Genomic DNA, 18,659 nt, shown 5'->3' on the forward strand with positions numbered 1-18,659 from the left:
TTAAGTCTTTGGTCTAAAATCCAATTTTTGTTATTTTTTGAGGACTCATCGATATCTAAGGAATAATAGACAATATGCAGTGGGCCCTCAGGTAAGTAGCTAAAATAAATTGAGGGCGGGGGAATATCAGTGTTATCTTCTTCCTCTTGGAACTTTTTCAAGCCCAAGCCTGATCTGGCTTTTCTGGTAGCATTTTTCCAGTGACTTCTGATACTCATTTTACTTAACTAGCCCAAAATGTGTAAACCTTAATCAAATAAGGTAGGAAGTTGACCATACTAAGAACTTCTGTGCATTAAATGTACAGAAAACTAAACTTTCTAATTTGGATATTTTATATAATTTGCTAATTCTAACACTTAGAATTCAAAAGGAAATAAGATAATTTTATTCTAGGTGATACTATTATTATAGTGATTTTATTTTTGTCAAAGTCCTTACCAGTTAAAGACGATAAATTATAGGTGAAATATCCTGATGTCCAGGATTTCCCTTAAAAAACTCCAGGGGTGATAAACCAAGATTAGCAAACTAGTGAGTCCTTAAACTCTTCTTTTTTTGGGTATTTTAAAAATTTCCATAATAAAACTTAGTAAATCCAAAGTAGACAAAGACTAGTAATAAAAACTCACATATGACCTCTTGCAATAGAAACACATTACACACAGTAGTTGAAATAGTAAAAAAATTTGTTTAATTTTCAGTTAATTATATATGAACTTTCAAACTTATCTCCAAACAGTTCGGGAAGAAGCTGAGTATCTGAAAGGAAAAACTACAGCTAATATTCTAATTGCTTCCAATTACTCACATTTCAGCTCAAAGACTGTATCAGCTGGCTTACAGACCAGAAAAGAATTATCAGCGATCTTTCTGGAAGGCAGAAGCAAATCCACCAATTTGTCAGTTTACACACTTAACAGTCCTCCCAATCTCCAGAACTCTTACAGCGGAGTACCACTACTCATTACACTCTGCCAGGTGTCATGCACACCACTTAATTTTGTTTTAAATGGTGGTTCCTAAAAAGCTGTGAAACTGCCTTTTTATTAAATTAGAGGGGAGGGAATCTTTACCTTCCTGTAAGGGTTTGAGACAAACTAAACTTTAAAAGCCCATAGGTGGATATAGCCAAAATTTTACTTAGTAATATCGAAATTTCAAAAGAATGTAATCCAATAAACTTCATGTGTGAGGCAATGCCCCCAAAACAGTAAAAAGGGAACATGGTTAAGACCTTTCAAAAATATTTAACATCATTAAAAAAGATCGAAACTTATAATTCCAAAATACCTGTTATTTTGTTAAGTAAAGGATATTTACCAGTTTATTCTACGCAAATAGCTGCAGCCATAATTGTATAAACAAGGGTGTGCAATTTAACAATGTAATGGCTAGAAAACGTAATCAAGTATTCTTTCAAGAAATCAAGTTTATTCTTGATAAGAACAAAACGAAGGCACCTTTCCATACCTGAATAGCACTCCAAGGGTAATTAGCCCACTTTGTTTTTAGATTTACATGTTACTCTAATAATCTCTTTTAACGCTTTTGGAATTGGGCTCCAAAACTACAATTAGTAATTCCTGCATGCAGCTATTCTACAACTAGCGAGAGTTGAAAACTTAAGACGTTTTCCTGTCCCTGACACAAAAGCGATTCATAACTACTTTGTAAAACCTAAAATATTTATAGAAAGTCAAATGTCACGGCGTTCTCAAACAAAATGATTACCAATAAGGTAATCTGTTTATCAGGACACATACATGCATACTAATCTCTTAGCAAACATTCCCCAAAATGACGAGCTCCTGTCGGGACTTGTCCACAACCTGCGGGCCTCCGGGATTTTGGGAGGGAGTGTTGTGAAATCAGGACAAGTTGCCTAAGCAAAGACAAACATGACTCTTCTCGGAAGATTTAAGATCCCTTCGAGCAAAAGGCGTGACAGTCATTTATAAGCAGACAAGAGAAGCGTTCACTAACTCTACAACCCAGGTGACGTTGGAGATCGAGCACAAACAGCTAACTCCGCCTACGGCCCGAGGCGCACGGAGTCCCCGCCTCCTAATCTACTGGCGACTCAAACCAAAACACGGGTTTCACTCCGCACAGGCAAACCTCAGTGTCCCATTTCGACACGACCTAGGTGTTTTCCTAAGCTTACCTACCCCAGCAACCCAGACGCTACCCACGAAGCACTCACCCTAGAGCAGAGCCTCCGCCAAAGCACTTTCTTTTTCGGGGGTCGCTGGCTACTCGTCCCCAACCAAAGGGCCCACATCCCACACGGCTCCCCTAAGTCGCCAAGGCCTATCCCAGGGCCTCCCCGCCGTGTGGGACGGCCCCCGGTCGCTTTTTCCAACTCCTTTGCTAACCAAAGTTGCCCACACTCCCGTCACAATCACAGTCCGGGAGGAAAGGTTTGTCCTCGGGAAGGAAAGCATCGTCATTCGGCAGCATCGTCACCACGGAGACCATTCCCTAGACTAGCCAGGCCCCTAGACTCCAGAACTGAGGGGCGTATCACGAGCCCCGACAGAGCTCCAGGGGACGTCCACACCACGCAAGGCGCTGGGGCGGAATGGGGGAGGCGCTTACCGAGTGAGGAACTCTCGGGAAGAGGGGAGTGTTAAAGAGGTTTCCGAGCTTCAGCCGCCATCAGCCGCCGAACCTCTTCCGCCACCACAGCCTCCCTCTACCGACCGGTTACACCTCCCTACACGGCCAAAAGCCGGTGAAACGTCACTTCCTCCCATGGACCCGCCCCTTCCGCCGCCGACGTCACGAGGAGTCGGTCGGGCCTAACCGCTGAAATGTCAATCTGGTCGCACCCGGCAGTTAGCCACCCTGGTTGCGGACAGTAGGCTCCTGGACCCTAACAAACCCGAAATGGCCTGTTCCCTGGGCTCTGCTATTCCTCCGCTTTCTTCCGCTTTCTCTCAGATACCTGTGGCAACCAAACAGGATCCGTTTAGCTAGTGCATTTTTGACGTTTTAATTATTATTTTAATTGAAAAGTAACTTACCAGTTAAGTGGAAAGGGTAGCCCAGAGATATAGGGACTGGTACCATGTCATTGCCTGGATGTTTATAAATCTAAGCGAACCCAGTTATTCTGTGGCTCGGAAAGTAGACAATCGTAGAAGCAAAGGGGGACCACGCGCTTGGGGCTGCTGCAGCCCCTCACTCCTGGGCACTTTCCCAACTCCCGGTGGTAGACCAGTCCGGTGCTTACTTAACTAAGGAATTTTGTTCTCTGTGAAATCTCGGTTTCTCCTAGGAGATTTTCAGTTCTAGTGCTCTATGATTCTATTTCCTCTTGTTCCAGCAGTGACCTAATTCTATGAGTTAACTGCTTTTGTTACCTGTTATTCTGTGTGCGTGAATACAGGTTGCCCTGTATTCTCTGTTCAGTTGTAATTTCTAAAGTCACTTTGTTATATAGCTTACCGCCTTAAGAGTATTCGGTTAAATCCTAACTCCACGGAAGCAAGTACATTCTGTTCTAATTCCTTATATTCCTGCATTGCTGTAAAGCTCTTGATAAAATTTGCAACATCACCGTGAAAAAGAGATGGTAAATGAGATCAAGTCAAATGTTGAAGCATCTCCTAAATTAAGAAGATACAAAATCCTCTTCAGTATACTTTACTGCCACATACTTAAGATGTCTAATTATCTGCTGACTGATTTGTTTCCTATGTATTGAAACCTTTGAATTTATTTCAGAAGAATCTTTACAGATGAGTACCAATCTCATTTTGCAGATGAAAATGATGTGATAATGTCAGTATTCACTGGCATTACTGGTAGCAACCTTCTAGTAGTAGTCTGTGTCTCTTAAGAAATGTAAAAAATAATTTTAAAGAAATGTAAATACAGTAGTAAACTTTATAAATGTAATTTTTCAGAAGTATCACTCTTCATATTTTTTAATCGTGTGACTTATTTGCATGTATTACCACCAATTTTCAGGTAATGAAATCAGAAAAACAGTATGCCCACCTTTAATAAAAGCCATATTGGAAAGTACATTTTCTGTGCATATTTTTAATTTGTACTTTTTAATAACTTCTTCAATTTTTAAACCTTATTTTCCCCTTGAAGGTATTAGTTCAGCAACTTTAACTTGCTTTAATCCCTTTAATAATGATCCCATGAGTTTTAAGACAGTGTTTCTCCCAGCGGGATAAATATATGTCCCTTCAGTATTTAATTGAATTTTTAAAATTTAGCCTATTGTATGTATAACAGTGTACAAGGGATATAAGGGATATATGGATCCACAATCTGTTCATAAAAGGGTTTGGGCCAGATGGAGTTCAGAATTCAGAATTTTTCAGATTTTAGAGAAGTGTACCTATATTACATAATATCCCATAAGGCGTGGGGCAGAGCTCTATAATCAAGTTAATTTTTTTTTCAGAACAAATTATGAATATGACACCACTAAGTAGGAAAATTTACTTTACTAGTGTGTGAGATATGGAGAAACCAATGGCACCCCACTCCAGTACTCTTGCCTGGAAAATCCCGTGGATGGAGGGGCCTGGCAGGCTGCAGTCCATGGAGTCGCTAAGAGTGGGACACAACTGAGCGACTTCACTTTCACTTTTCACTTTCATGCATGGGAGAAGGCAGTGGCACCCCACTCCAGTATATTCTTGCCTGGAGAATCCCAGGGACGGGGGAGCCTGGTGGGCTGCCATCTATGGGGTCGCACAGAGTCGGACACGACTGAAGTGACACAGCAGCAGTGTGTGAGATGAGTGCAATTGTGCAGTAGTTTGAGCATTCTTTGGCATTGCCTTTCTTTGAGATTGGAATGAAAACTGACCTTTTCCAGTCCTGAGGCCACTGCTGAGTTTTCAAATTTGCTGGCATATTGAGTGCAGCACTTTCACAGCATCATCTTTCAGGATTTGAAATAGCTCAACTGGAATTCCATCACCTCCACTAGCTTTGTTCATAGTGATGCTTTCTAAGGCCCACTTAACTTCACATTCCAGGATGTCTGGCTCTAGGTGAGTGATCACAGCATCATGATTATCTTGGTTGTGAAGCTCTTTTTTGTACAGTTCTTCTGTGTATTCTTGCCACCTCTTCTTAATATCTTCTGCTTCTGTTAGGTCCATACCATTTCTGTCCTTTATCAAGCCCATCTTTGCATGAAATGTTCCCTTGGTATCTCTAATTTTCTTGAAGAGATCTCTAGTCTTTCCCATTCTATTGTTTTCCTCTATTTCTTTGCATCGATGGCTGAGGAAGGCTTTCTTATTTCTCCTTGCTATTCTTTGGAACTCTGCATTCAGATGCTTAGATCTTTCAGTTTCTCCTTTGCTTTTCACTTCTCTTCTTTTCACAGCTATTTGTAAGGCCTCCCTAGACAGCAATTTTGCTTTTTTGCATTTCTTTTCCATGGGGATGGTCTTCATCCCTGTCTCCTGTACAATGTCTCGAACCTCCATACATACTTCATCAGGCACTCTATCTATCAGATCTAGTCCCTTAAATCTATTTCTCACTTCCACTGTATAATCATAAGGGATTTGATTTAGGTCATACCTGAATGGTCTAGTGGTTTTCCCTACTTTCTTCAACTTAAGTCTGAATTTGGCAATAAGGAGCTCATGATCTGAGCCCACAGTCAGCTCCCAGTCTTGTTTTCGCTGACTGTATAGAGCTTTTCCATCTTTGGCTGCAAAGAATATAATCAGTCTGATTTTAGTGTTGACCATCTGGTGATGTCCATGTATAGAGTCTTCTCTTGTGTTATTGGAAGAGGGTGTTTGCTATGACCAGTGCTTTCTTTTGGCAAAACTCTGTTAGCCTTTGCCCTGCTTCATTCCGTGTTCCAAGGCCAAATTTGCCTGTTACTCCAGGTGTTTCTTGACATCCTACTTTTTCATTCCAGTCCCCTATAATGAAAAGGACATCTTTTTTGGGTGTTGGTTCTAAAAGGTCTTGTAGCTCTTCATAGAACCATTCAGCTTCTTCAGCGTTACTGGTTGGAGGCAAGCTGGTTTTAGAAAAGGCAGAGGAACCAGAGATCAAATTGCTAACATCTGCTGGATCATGTAAAAAGCAAGAGAGTTCCAAAAAAACATCTATTTCTGCTTTATTGACTATGCCAAAAACTTTGACTGTGTGGATCACAATAAATTGTGGAAAATTCTGAAAGAGATGGGATACCAGACCACCTGACCTGCCTCTTGATAAACCTATATGCAGATCAGGAAGCAACAGTTAGAATGGAATAACAGACTGGTTCCAAATAGGAAAAGGAGGACATCAAGGCTGTATACTGTCACCCTGCTTATTTAACTTATATGCAGAATACATCATGAGAAACGCTGGGCTGGAGGAAGCACAGGCTGGAACCAAGATTGCTGGGTGAAATATCAATAACCTCAGATATGCAGATGACACCACCCTTATGGCAGAAAGTGAAGAGGAGCTAAAAAGCCTCTTGGTGAAAGTGAAAGAGGAGAGTGAAAAGACTGGCTTAAAGCTCAACATTCAGAAAACAAAGATCATGGCATCTGATCCCATCACTTCATGGGAAATAGATGGGGAAACAGTGGAAACAGTGTCAGACTTTATTTTTAGGGGCTCCAAAATCACTGCAGATGGTGACTGCAGCCATGAAATTAAAAGACGCTTACTCCTTGGAAGGAGAGTTATGACCAACCTAGATAGCATATTGAAAAGCAGAGACATTATTTGCCAACAAAGGCCCGTCTAGTCAAGGCTATGGTTTTTCCAGTGGTCATGTATGGATGTGAGAGTTGGACTGTGAAGAAAGCTGAGCACTGAAGAATTGATGCTTTTAAACTGTGGTGTTGGAGAAGACTCTTGAGAGTCCCTTGGACTGCAAGGAGATCCAACCAGTCCTTTCTGAAGGAGATCAGTCCTGGGTGTTCTTTGGAAGGAATGATGCTGAAGCTGAAACTCCAGTACTTTGGCCACCTCATGCGAAGAGTTGACTCATTGGAAAAGGCTCTGATGCTGGGAGGAATTGGGGGCAGGAGGAGAAGGGGACGACAGAGGATGAGATGGCTGGATGGCATCACTGACTCGATGGACGTGAGTCTGAGTGAACTCCGGGAGTTGGTGATGGACAGGGAGGCCTGGCGTGCTGCAATTCATGGTGTCGCAAAGAGTCGGACACGACTGAGGGACTGAACTGAACTGAACTGAAGTAGGAAAATATAATGTATAGTCTTCAGATCTGGTTTTGCCACTTTGCCATCATGAGTTCAAGTCAAGTTTATTGACAAATGAATTCAGGTTAGGATAGGTTTTGTCACCAAATGTTAAGAAAACATTTGATTTTCAAAGCAAAGAGCTTTCCAAAAAGGATTACAAAATAGTGAATGAGGGATTGTAAACCTATTCAAAGAACTATTGGAAAGAAACTCCCTCAGCACCCCATGATGTTTCTGGAATACTTACAATTTCTAGCACTTTTAAAGCAGTTGTGCTAACCTAGCACTAACCACCTAACCTGTGTTTTGATTAGGAAATATCTAAAGAACTGTTCCTCTAGTAGGACTTACGATAGCAAAGGGAAGAAAATAAATCCATGAAAATGTAGATGACAAAAGTATAAAATATAGTATAAAAAAGCATAAAATAAGATATTCAGAGTTGTTAGAACTCATTAGAGGCTTGGGTAAATAGTACACTGCTCCTGGTAGAGATACGCCTAGACTATTAAGTATGGTTTTGTTGAAGACATGGAAGAAAACTTCAAGTCAGGATATAAGAGCCTGGGCAGAGGAGTTAGGTAGGAGAGGATTGTTCACAAATCATAATAATTACTGCCTGTGGGACACACAGTGCTTCCCAGTCACTGCATAGGTCCTTAGGTTGTGTCCATTCCTCACAGCAACCCTGTAAATTTTTATCCTCATTTTGCAGGGGAATATGGCTTCAGGAAAGTTAAATAACTTGTCCATAATCCCCAAAAGGGCAAACCCTTTTTACCCTGAATTCAAAGTTATCACTCCCAAAGTTTCTGCATTTCCCACCACGCCAGGATGCTTCTTGATAAGTGCTTTTTGGTCATTTGCTATGTGCTCTTTGTTATGCTATTACTACATACTCTGAGGAAAGCAAAGAATAATCCACAGTTTCTTCCCTAAAGCTGTTTTAAGTCTAGTCAAGATATTATAAGATGGGACAGCAAAGTGTTAGATATATAGAAAATGGACTCCTAGAAGTAAAGTGGAAAGAAAGATTGGTAATTATTATTATTGTTGCTATTATTTGGCTAAAAAACTGGACTCTAGGCTCTGAAGGTGGAGAAGGCAATGGCACCCCACTTCAGTACTCTTGCCTGGCAAATCCCATGGATGGAGGAGCCTGGTAGGCTGCAGTCCATGGGGTCGCACAGAGTCGGACACGACTGAGCGACTTCCTTTCACTTTTCACTTTCATGCATTGGAGAAGGAAATGGCAACCCACTCCAGTGTTCTTGCCTGGAGAATCCCAGGGACGGGGGCACCTGGTGGGCTGCCGTCTATGGGGTCGCACAGAGTCAAACACGACTGAAGCGGCTTAGCAGCAGCAGCAGCAGCAGAGTCAGACACAACTGAAGTGACTTAGCAGTAAGCTCTGAAAGAGTTAACAGGATCTGAAAGGGCTTATGTAGACAGAATAACTAAAAGGGCACAAATGAAGAGCCTCTCTGGTGGTCCAGTGGTTAAGAATCTGCCTGCCAATGCAGAGGACATGGGTTTGATCCCTGCTCCGGGAAGATTCCACACACCTACGTGCCATAACTACTGTAACCCAAGCACCCCAGAGTCCATGCTCCACAAAAAGAGAAACTAGTGCAATGTGAGGTGCCGGGGTCCAGCCCCGATGGATCCAGGGTGATTCGAAGGTGGGGGGACGGAGTCGGCGTCTTTGGAAAAATACATATTTAATCACAGATATAGAGAGATTAGAAATGGATAGTGTAGTAGGAAGATTAGTGGAGAAAAGGAGGCTGAATAACTTGGATTACGTGGAATAGCATCCATGCTCCAGATGGGAATTCAGCCAGAAAAACCGGGAGCAAGAGAGAAGCGACATGGGGGAATCAGTCTTTCCGGAAACTGATCCGATTTTTTTATTTTTGGGTTTGCTTATATACCTTTTGTTACACATAGGGATGAATACAGAGTCACGCGGGGGTCAGCAGTCCTGACCTTTGTCAAAATCAGGTGCTTCACATAAATGTATAAAAAAAAAGGTCTTAGGGATATTACATCATCTTCTGGCCATGAGTGAGACCTGCTTACATTTTATGATCCTTTCTTTCTGATAACCAAAAAAACTTATTTCTTCCAAGGGTGTTTTTTTCTTAAACCAGGCACCACCCTCCAAATAAAGTTACATTCCTATAGGGTGAGGGTGTAGTGAGTTACAATCAAGAAAGGAATTTATTTAACCCAAGGTTAACATGATTAATCTTAAAGGTTAATACTTATTTCTCCTATATGCTTAAAGGTTGATACTTATTTCTTCCTATATGCTAGTTATATTCATTATAAGGGTAGGGAACATGGAGATTTAGCAGCAAACATCAACCCAACAAATGAAAATCCTTTCACCAATGCTCCCCTTAAGATCTATTTAGTCTTAAGATATGATAAAGTTACATTCTTACACAGCAAGGACACAGTGATATATAACAAAGTACAGTGATCTATTACAAAAGAGAAAATCCATTAACTCAAAAAGTCTAGTATTGCTAACATCAAAACTACTATATTTCCTTTGCTATATTCCAAATACGTTGATTAATATATTCCCAGGTGCCTAAGGATATAGAGGCCTGGCGGCAATTATTGACTCAAACAGAAGAAAAAGTCCTATGCTAATTAAGACTCTCAAAATACTCCAAAACTCTCTGTGCTGTTTATGGTTGAGAGGTAGTAAACAATCATGTGGCAGGAGTATGGATAATCCTGTCACACAAGCTAGTCTGTCAGCAGAGAGGTTTGACCTGAGACATCCTTGTCCCACCCAGAGCAGGGAATTAGCAACAATTATTGACACAACAAATGAAGAGACCCTTCACCAATATAATTCCTAACCAACTATACTAATAATTTTAACTCCCCAAAATAATTTGCCTTTAGTAAGTCTAAAACATCTCGTGCCTCTCAGGTTGGGAGGCTGTAAGCAATCACATGTGGCCGGACAAACCTATACAGGTGGGCTAGATAACCTTCAGAGGAGTCCGTAAGCTGAAACACTCTTGTCACGCCCAAGAATTTTTATTGCCTTGGAGCTGCACGTTTACTCCTTCTCAGAGAGAAACGGTTATGGGGGAGAGCCCCCCGTAAAGTCAGAGGTGTAGGTGAGAGCATAAAACAGACTCTGGTTTTGGGGTTAGATGCTCGGGAACAGGGGGTTTCCTGAGGCTTGATCACGCCTTTGCGTATGCCAAGCCTCCTTCCTCATGACCTTTGCCATGGGCGGAATTCCTCACGCTGGCCCCCGGCAGTGAGGTCTGTGCACTGCAACCAGAGAGTAGCCGCAGCTCTGGGAAACTAGAGAAAGCCCATGCACAGCAACAAAAACCCAGCACAGCCGTAAAAATAAAGAAATAAGCAAACCTTTTTTTTAAATCTAAAAATGGGAACAAATGGAACAGTTAGGTGGTACAACATGGACTGAAAATTAGAAACGAATAAATTCACACAGGTGTGTTATAGAAGTGTCATTATTGGTTTTGAAAGCATGTAAAATGAATTGTCTTCATCTTTTGAAACAATGGCTTACATTGGTATTAAAGGTACCCATTGCTAAACACTATCCTTTCCTTAAAAAAACTGATAGATATGTAAACCTTTGTTTAAAAAAGTGCTTTTAAAGACAAGATTTGAACAATGGTAGATTTTGGATAAACAGAAAATTCAAACACTCTAAAGTAGCGTGGTGTACTTTCTCTTACCCTATGCTAAGAGATAGTTGATATTCTCTCACTCCTTATAGTTTGCCTATCATTACTCTCCCAAATGTTTCTATAATACTTTGGTCCTTTGAGTTGCATACCAACCAGTTAAACTCCCTCTCCCCTTGTTGTTGCTGTTGTCTGCTTGAAACAGGAGGGAAGGGGGCAAGGCACAACCTTTGAAAGCGTGACATAGCCCAAGGACACAACATAAACTGAGTAGACTCAAATGGGTCCAAGACGATAGACAACCAACTTCGAGCTGACCTTGAATCTCAATATATGCTCATTGCAACAGATCAGCAGGCTAAGTGATACACCCAGAGGTGCCATGGCAGTTCCAAGACTCACCATCAAAGATCAAAAAGTTGGCTGTGACTCAATTCATGGAAATCTCCCCCTCGCCCGAAAAATGTTTGGGAAAATCCTCCTACTCATTAGCCTATGAAATTACCCAGCCTGTAAAAGCTAACCCCACCACATGTAGAGGCTGCACTGGCCTTCAGCAATGGCCCACACTGTCTGTGGAGTGTATGTCTCTCTGAGTAAACCCACATCTTACCTAATACTTTGTCTCTCATTGAATTCTTTCTGTAATGAGACATCAAGAACCTGGGCTTCATTAGGTCCTAAAACAAGGTCTGTCATCTCAGTTGGAAGACCTGAGTTGGAAGAATTCAGTTTTGACTGGATTCAACATCCAGCCACATGAGTTCAACTCCCAAGCAGGGTTTTTGGCTGGGCCCCAGTCCTGGTGGTTCAGATGGTAAAGAATATGCCTGCAATGCAGGAGACCCAGGTTCAATCCATGGGTTGGGAAGATCCCTGGAGAAGGGAATAGCAACCCATTCTAATGTTCTTGCCTGAAGAATTAAACGGACAGAGAAGCCTGGCAGGCTACAGTCCATGGGGTCACATAGAGTTGGACACTACTGAGTGACTAACACACAGTCCTACCACATTAGTTCAAGTCCCAATCTGAGGTAAACGGTTTCATCAGTTTAGTTCAGTTCAGTTGCTCAATCATGTCCGACTTTTTACAACCCCATGGACTGCAGCACGCCAGGCTTCCCTGTCCGTCACCAACTCCCAGAGCCTACTCAAACTCATGTCCATTCAGTCAGCGATGCCATCCAACCAACTCATTCTCTGTCGTCCCCTTCTCCTCCTGCCTTCAATCTTTCCCAGATCAGGGTCTTTTCCAATGAGTCAGATCTTTGCATCAGGTGGCCGAAGTATTGGAGTTTCAGCTTCAACATCAGTCCTTCCAACGAATATTCAGGATTGATTTGCTTTAGGATGGACTGGTTGGATCTCCTTGCAGTCTGAGGGACTCTCAAGAGTCTTCTCCAACACCACAATTCAAAAGCATCAATTCTTTGGCGCTCAGCTGTTTTTATACTCCAACTCTCACACCCATATATGACTACTGGAAAAACCATAGCCTTGACTAGATGGACCTTTGTTGGCAAAGTATTGTCTCTACTTTTTAATATGCTGTCTGCTAAGTCACTTCAGTCATGTCTGACTCTGTGCGACCCCAGAGACGGCAGCCCACCAGGCTCCCCCATCCCTGGGATTCTCCAGGCAAGAACACTGGAGTGGGTTGCCATTTCCTTCTCCAGTCCATGAAAGTGAAAAGTGAAAGTGAAGTTGCTCAGTCGTGTCCCACTAGGTTGGTCATAACTTATCTTCCAAGGAGTAAGCATCTTTTAATTTCACGACTACAGTCACCATCTGCAATGATTTTGGAGCCCCCCAAAATAAAGTCTGTCAGTGTTTCCATTGTTTCCCCATCTATTTGCCATGAAGTGATGGGACCAGATGCCATGATCTTAGATTTCTAAATGTTGCGCTTTAAGCCAACTTTTTACTCTCCTCTTTCACTTTCAAGAGGCTTTTTAGTTCTTCACTTTCTGGCATAAGGGTGGTGTCATCTACATATCTGAGTTTATTGATATTTCTCCTGACAATCTTGATTCCAGCTTGTACTTCATCCAGCCCAGCGTTTCTCATGATGTACTCTGCATAGAAGTTAAATAAGCAGGGTGACAGTATACAGCCTTGACGTACTCCTTTTCCTATTTGGAACCAGTCTGTTGTTCCATGTCCAGTTCTAACTGTTGCTTCCTGACCTGCATACAGATTTCTCAGGAGGCAGGTCAGGTGGTCTGATATTCCCATCTGTTTCAGAATTTTCCACAGTTTATTTTGATCCATACAAAGGCTTTGGCATAGTCAATAAGGCAGAAATAGATGTTTTTTTGGAACTCTCTTGCTTTTTCGATGATCCAGCGGATACTGGCAATTTGATCTCTGGTTCCTCTGCCTTTTCTAAATCCAGCTTGAAAATCTGGAAATTCACGGTTCACATACTGTTGAAGCCTGGCTTGGAGAATTTTGAGCATTACTTTACTAGCATGTGAGATGAATGCAGTTGTGCGATAGTTTGAGCATTCTTTGGCATTGCCTTTCTTTGGGATTGGGATGAAAACTAACCTTTTCCAGTCCTGTGGCCACTGCTGAGTTTTCCAAATGTGCTGGCATATTGAATGCAGCACTTTCATAGCATCATCTTTTAGGATTTGAAATACCTCAACTGGAATTCCATCACCTCCACTAGCTTTGTTCGTAGTGATGCTTCCTAAGGCCCACTTGACTTCACATTCCAGGATCTCTGGCTCTAGGAGAGTGGTCACAGAATTGTGATTATCTGGGTGGTGAAGATCTTTTTTGTATAGTTCTTCTGTGTATTCTTGCCACCTCTTCTTAATATCTTCTGCTTCTGTTAGGTCCATACAATTTCTGTCCTTTATTGTGCCCATCCTTGCATTAAATGTTCCCTCGGTATCTCTAATTTTCTTAAAGAGACCTCCAGTCTTTTCCATTCTATTGTTTTCCTCTATTTCTTTGCATTGATGGCTGAGGAAGGTTTTCTTATCTCTCCTTGCCATTCTTTGGAACTCTGCATCCGAAAGGGTATATCTTTCCTTTCCTCTTTCGCTCTTCGCTTCTCGTCTTTTCACAGCTGGAGTTGCGCCTGCGTGGCACTGGAACGGCCGTAAGGAGATACCCCAGGTCCAAGGTGAGAGAAACCCCAGCAATATGGTAGGCGCTAGAGCGGCGGCTGCACTTCACTGGAGCGGCTGTGAGGAGATACCCCATGCCCAGGGACAAAGGGGAAGCCCCAGCAAGACAGTAGGAGGGGCGAATTCTCCTTTAGAATTAAACCCCATTCCCGCCAGAGAGGTCAGAGGACTCAAACAAACCTTGTGCTCACCAGGACCTGGAGACCCCACAGAGGCTGAGACAGAACTGTGTTTGAGTGTCTCCTGTGGAGGTATGGGTCAGCAGTGGACTGCCACAGGGACAGGGGCTCTGAGTGCAGCAGACTTGGGTATGGCAAAGCCCTCTTGGAGGAGGTCGCCATTAACCCCACCACAGAGCTGCCAGAACTTACACAGGATTGGGAAATAGACCTTTGGAGGACATAAACAGGAACAAGGACATAACCTTGTGTTCACCAGGACCCAGGAGAAAGGAGCAGTGACCCCACAAGAGATTGACCCAGACTTGCCTGGGAGTCTCCAGCAGAGGGGTGGGTCGGTGGTGGCCTGCTGCAGGGTTGGGGCCAGTGAGTGTAGCAGTACATGCATGGGATCTTTTGAAAGAGGTTGCCATTATCTTCACCTCCACCCCAGTAAATAGCAGGGAGGGAACACAACTGCACCCATCAACAGAAAATTGGATTAAAAATTTATTGAGCATGGCCCCACCATCAGAACAAGACCCGGTCTCCCCCTCAATGAGTCTCTTCCATCAGGAAGCTTCCATAAGCTTCTTATCCTTCTGTCCATCAGAGGGCAGACAGACTGAAAACCACAATCACAGAAAACTAACCAATCTGATCACATGGACCACAGCCTTGTCTAACTCAATGAAACTATGAGCCATGACGTGTAGGGCCACCCAAGACAGATGAATGGAGAGTTCTGACAAACTGTGGTCCACTGGAGAAGAGAATGGCAAACCACTTCAGAAGTGCAAATGGTTTCATGCTGATCTCCAAGTCACTCCACCTCATTCATTGAAGATTGTTATCAAGAGCATAGCCTCCCTTTCTGTTCCAAGCCCCTCAGTGTTTATTTGGATGACATTAAAATTAAAAGGGTAACATCGTCTTCAATAATCTCCTCCACTCTAGTCCAGATACCTATTTCCATGCTCATAACTTGGGCCTTATCATCACCCGTTCTTTCACCTTCATCATCAAGCATCCTGCTCTCTGATGACAACTTCCTATTCCTCTAACTTGCTTATACAAATATAGCCACTGTAACTATTTTTCAAAGACCTCAGGATTTCTTTATGCTTTCTCCTTTTAATACTTTCCTCATTATCCAACTCAGAGTTCATGGACTATCATTTCATTAACATTTTTTCCAATACTCTAAATGCCCTTGATTTTTCATCTTGCAGATTTAAGAGCAATTTCCCCAAACAAACACATTTATAGATTCTGTGGTCATTATATGCTTTACCACTAAAAGTTTTGTCTGGGAATACTAAGGAAAACCTTTGAAGTTAAAATTGAGTGTTTTGAGAAGTTTCTTGCGCTATCAAAAAGAGAAACTATGTAATTTGTGATACTGAGAAACTATGTAATTTACGATATTAAGGAACAGAGCCTGCAGAGGTTTATACTTTAGTAAGACCTTTGCCCCATCTGGCTCCTAACAGTATTCTTTGTTCCCTGTGCAACAGAGAGGTCATTGGTATGTAAATAATCTCTAACCTTTCTTCCTTATCTTACTGAGAAAAGGAATTGTCAGCACAATACTTTGAATTCTTAAGGTACTTAGGTCAACAAGGCCCATTTCTCTGTGTTTTTCATCACATACCTTTATTTTTTGAGTCACTTTACATAGCAATGATAATTAAAATCAATAAAGTTATTTTATTAATTATTAGTTATTTATTAATTAATAAAATGTTACTAAGGCCATCTTCTAAAATTGTAATGTAAACAAAATCTAAATCAGAGTTTTAGGCTGAAATGTGTTTTCAGTTAAGTTCCACAGATCCTGTCCCCTCCCGCCTTCTCAGGAGCTCTATATTATCTCTCAGTAGCCCTCTATCGCCACTGGATTTTTCCCCTTGTCTTTTCCACTTGCTCAAGGCTCTGTAATTTACCTGCGTGTCTGCGTACTAAGTCGCTGCTTCAGTTCTTTCTGACTCTTTGTGACTCTATGCACTGTAGCCCTTCAGGCTCCTCTACCCGTGGGATTCTCCAGGCTAGAATACTGGAGTGGATTGCCATGCCCTCCTCCAAAGGATCTTCCTGTGCCAGGGATTGAATCTGCATCTCTTACCTCTCCGGCATTGGCAAGCAGGTTCTTTACCAATAGCGCCACCTGGAAAATTTTTTTTAATTCCCCAGCTTCACATTGCCCTCCAAGTACAGCCTTTTTGTCCACCTCCACAGCCAAACATTTCACTAAAAAGAATTGTTTATATGTGACTCCATCATTTCCCACCTATCCTACATGCCACTTGTTCTGAATGCTGCTTCATCACACTAAAAAAGGTTGCATTAACATCATAATGTGCATAATATGCTCCAGACAGGCAAGTCCACCATAGTATTTATGCACGGTCCATGGATTCTAACCTGGTGTTTGCTCCCATGATTTGGCTATATCTCAAGAGATCCATGAAAAGGAATTTAAATTTTGCCTGTGACTGGAGAGTTTGGCTATTTACTTGATTGATACCCAGCCTGCTTCGTAAAGCAAGTTTGAGAGGCCTAAAAGTTGGGGCAGAGGATGGAATTTGGAGATTATTGCTGTGTAAATCATCAATTCATTGCCTCTCGATTCTAAATCTGCCCTTTTACCTGCTCTGTGAACATGCACTTGTGAAACTGTGCACCTTAGACAGGACTTGAACCCGTGGCTGGGGACTTGAACCCAGCCGGAATCCCAACTGGGACTTGAACCCAGGGTCCTTTCATTGAGATTGCACACCTAGTCTCAGGACTTAATGAACCCCAGTTCTTTATGTCTCATCACACACACACAAAAATCATTGAGAGATAAAGTGATAGGTAAGAAGCGGACTTATTTAGAAAGAAACACACTCCACAGACTGTGGGCCATCTCAGAAGGCAAGAGACCCTGATATATGAGATAGTTAGTTTTGGGGAGCTGGGTAATTTTACAGACTACTGAGTGGGATGATTATTCCAACTATCTTGGGGAAGAGGCAGAGATTTTCAGGAATTGAGCCATGGCTCACTTTTTTATTATTGATGGTTGTCCTCCAACTGTCAAGGTGCTACTGACTGTGTCATTTAGCTTATGCTGCTGGATCATGGAAAAAGCAAGAGAGTTCCAGAAAAACATCTATTTCTGCTTTATTGACTATGCCAAAGCCTTTGACTGTGTGGATCACAATAAACTGTGGAAAATTCTGAAACAGATGGGAATACCAGACCACCTGACCTGCCTCTTGAGAAATCTGTATGCAGGTCAGGAAACAACAGTTAGAACTGGACATGGAACAACAGACTGGTTCCAAATAGGAAAAGGAGTACGTCAAGGCTATATACTCTCACCCTGCTTATTTAACTTATATGCAGAGTATATACATCATGAGAAACGTTGGACTGGAAGAAACACAAGCTGGAATCAAGATTGCTGGGAGAAATATCAATAACCTCAGATATGCAGAGGACACCACCCTTATGGGAGAAAGTGAAGAGGAACTAAAAAGCCTCTTGATGAAAGTGAAAGAGGAGAGTGAAAAAGTTGGCTTAAAGCTCAACATTCAGAAAACGAAGATCACAGCATCTGGTCCCATGGGAAATAGATGGGGAAACAGTGGAAACAGTGTCAGACTTTATTTTGGGGGCTCCAAAATCACTGCAGATGGTTATTGCAGCCATGAAATTAAAAGACGCTTACTCCTTGGAAGAAAAGTTATGACCGATCTAGATAGTATATTCAAAAGCAGAGACATTACTTTGCCAACTAAGCTCCGTCTAGTCAAGGCTATGGTTTTTCCTGCGGTCATGTATGGATGTGAGAGTTGGACTGTGAAGAAGGCTGAGTGCTAAAGAATAGATGCTTTTGAACTGTGGTGTTGGAGAAGACTCTTGAGAGTCCCTTGGACTGCAAGGAGATCCAACCAGTCCATTCTGAAGGAGATCAGTCCTGGAATTTCTTTGGAAGGAATGACGCTAAAGCTGAAACTCCAGTACTTTGGCCACCTCATGCGAAGAGTTGACTCATTGGAAAAGATTCTGATTCTGGGAGGGATTGGGGGCAGGAGGAGAAGGGGACGACAGAGGATGAGATGGCTGGATGGCATCACTGACTCGATGGACGTGAGTCTGAGTGAACTCCGGGAGTTGGTGATAGGCAAGGAGGCCTGGCATGCTGCAATTCACGGGGTCACAAAGAGTCGGACACGACTGAGTGACTGAACTGAACTAAATGTATTACATTAGCTCCTGTACCATGCAGCCATGCCATGTGGGGCCACCCAAGACCGACAGGTCCTGGTGGAGAGGTCTGATAGAATGTGGTCCACTGGAGAAGGGAATTGCAAATCACTTCAGTATTCTTGCCTTGAAAACCCCATGAACAGTATTAAAAGGCAAAAAGATAGGATACTGAAAGATGTTCATTTACACCCAGGTCTA

At 42.4% G+C, this 18,659-nt stretch overlaps 1 protein-coding gene across 1 annotated transcript in view; it reads right to left on the minus strand.

The window, feature by feature from the left end:
* The window catches only part of TAX1BP1 (Tax1 binding protein 1), a 92,905-nt gene extending 90,117 nt beyond the window's left edge, over positions 1–2,788 (minus strand). Inside the window, exon 1 of the mRNA XM_069586765.1 lies at positions 2,602–2,788. The gene's annotated coding sequence lies outside the window, so the exon portion shown is untranslated. The remainder of the gene's footprint in view (positions 1–2,601) is intronic.
* Between the last annotated feature and the right edge of the window lie 15,871 nt (positions 2,789–18,659).

The sequence above is a fragment of the Ovis canadensis genome, chromosome 4 (genome assembly GCF_042477335.2).
Source record: "Ovis canadensis isolate MfBH-ARS-UI-01 breed Bighorn chromosome 4, ARS-UI_OviCan_v2, whole genome shotgun sequence".
Classification (NCBI taxonomy): Eukaryota; Metazoa; Chordata; class Mammalia; order Artiodactyla; family Bovidae; genus Ovis; species Ovis canadensis.